Source organism: Volvox carteri (genome assembly GCF_000143455.1).
Source record: "Volvox carteri f. nagariensis unplaced genomic scaffold VOLCAscaffold_29, whole genome shotgun sequence".
NCBI classification, from domain to species: domain Eukaryota; kingdom Viridiplantae; phylum Chlorophyta; class Chlorophyceae; order Chlamydomonadales; family Volvocaceae; genus Volvox; species Volvox carteri.
The window spans coordinates 1,392,603-1,395,083 of record NW_003307572.1 but is presented as its reverse complement, the minus strand read 5'-3'; positions in this window follow the sequence as shown (position 1 = coordinate 1,395,083).

Below are 2,481 nucleotides of genomic sequence, written 5' to 3'. Positions count from 1 at the left end.
GATTTCCACAGTCCCACCACTCAAAGAGCTCCCCACACCATCGCAAAGTCCCTTTTTTTATTACAGACACATGTAACAAGTTGTCGTCGCTTGAGATTGTCGATATATGACTGCTGGATTGTGACCAGGCCATCTCCTTACATGTCTTGCTGCACCAGCATGAGCAGTGATCCCTTCTGTTCAAAATTTTCAGGCAACATCGCAATGAGGCAAAATATTGTGCCGAATCTGCCGTACAAAGAGTGTTCAAAGCTTCACGCTACTAACGGACGAATACATAAGCATTCATTTACCTTGAAAGAATAAAGGAATTCTATAGCTTCATACAAATTCGCCTATCAGCAACTCTCCCTGGTCGTTCAAAAGTTGCTTAAAGATTCTACCATCTCCATACTATGAAGGAGCGCTTCTTCATTTCTTCATTTTATCTCAACCTTAACGTATCCTTCCAACACAATGTCCATGGACAACGGTAATGAGGTCGGCGCCTACGAGTTTGACCGGAACGCCCTGGACAACATCGCCCGTCGGCGACAAGATCGCCCGCGCAAGAAATACAGCCAGCATCGTCCAGTGGATGAGTTTGGAGTACATAAATTTACCTATTGCGCCAATCTAGTGACATGGACACAAAGCAGTTGCTTGGGGACATCGGCTTGACACCACTTCATGCTGCTCTGGTCGTCTCAAAAGTTTGTCATAGCATAGCTTGCGTAGCTAGTATTGCCTGGTTTTAGTTGTTGCATGTAAGCTTGTGAGTTGGTGGCCTGGTTCATGCTTATGGGCGACAATTGAAATGCAGGCTTGAGAGTGGGGCTTCTGGGCCCAGAAAACATTGAAAGGCCGGGTGAGAGGGGTGACAACATTGCGTGATGGCTGTTGTGGATGGTGGGTGACAGGGGTGACAACGATGCGCACAGGCTTGTGACAGAGGTGACAGCCTTGTGCAGGCAGGTTTATGCAGATTCCAGGTGACAGGTGTGATGGCCTTGTGCAGTCAAGGTGAATGCCAGGTGACACGGGTGACAGTGCTGTGCACACATTAAAGTATGACAAGGATAAATTTAGGTATGAATATGCTTAAGGGCATGGTGCCAAGATGATGTGGGAGGCAGTGATAACAGTACTGTCCCAGGTGTGTAGGCATGCAGGCAGGGTGCTAGGTAGGATGAATACCTGGACTGGGTAGCTGTAACGATTCAAGCAAGTTCTTACACACAGTCCAGACCGACCATTAACCCAACTGACCATTAACCCAACCGACCGTTAACCCAACCGGGCCATTAATGCCATTCAATTGGGTTAATGGGCCCCAAACGGTCGGTAACTGGCATGTTTATGCCATAGGGACACCCTGGAGCAGAATGGAGCAGCGGAGCAGCTCAATTGCACACTCCTCGACCGTGTGCATGCTATGCTGTATGATGCCATTGGCCGGAGGCTGTGCTCTACACCAACCTCCTGTGCAATGTGGCTCCCTCTCAGGGCCGGGAGGCCACGCCGTGGGCAGCTTAACATGGCGTCACCCCCAATGTCAGCCACCTGCACACCTTTGGCTGCCTGGGCTACATCCGCATCCCAGCCAGCTGGCAGGATAAGCTCGGTCCCCGCACGAAGGCGGGAACCTACCTTGGACCGGAGCGCAACATGGCCGCCCACCGTGTCCTTGTTGATGGCAAGGTGACTGTTAGCAGCGATGTCACCTTCGATGATGAACACCGTGGCCCAGCATCTCAACGGGCAGGCACCTCCTTCGGCACCAGCCCCACCCCTCCTGGCGGCAGCGACCCTGGCGGCGGCTCAACACAGCCTGCCACACCACCAGCTCAAGTGGATGCCCCGCTCCCAGTGAACCCAGCACCCCCCCTCCACCCTAACACTCGCAGTCAACGGCAACCGCTGCACCTGCCGCTGGCCCCGGTCAGCCTGGCCAACAACAGTGCTGCTTAACAAAGTGTCGGGTAGCACCGATCACGCTGAGTTTAACGTGCCTGACGGCAGTGCCAATGGCAGAGGCAATAGCGCGGTGCAGGAGCTTAACATGCCCGACGGCAGTGTGGACGGCAGAGGCAACAGCGTGGTGCAGGAGCCGTGCAATTATGAGGAAGCGGTGGTGAGTCCGCAAGCTGACAAGTGGAAGACTTCAATGGATGACGAGATCCTGTCGCAGCTCTCCAACAAAACATGGGAGTCGGGCACGCCGTCGCCCGGTGCACGCATCCTGGACTGCTGCTGGGTTTACAAGATCAAACAGGAGCCTGGCAGTGAGGTACACTATAAGTCGCGTTTGGTGGTGAAGGGATTCGAACAGCGCGCGGGCATAGACTACGGAGAGCTGTTTGCGCCCACCACACGTGCAGCCTCCCTGCAGGCACTTCTAGCTGTGGCAGCGGCCAGGGGTATGACAGTGCATCAGATGAACGTCAAAACGGCTTTCTTAAACGGCGACCTGGCAGAGGAGCTGTGGATGCAACAGCCACC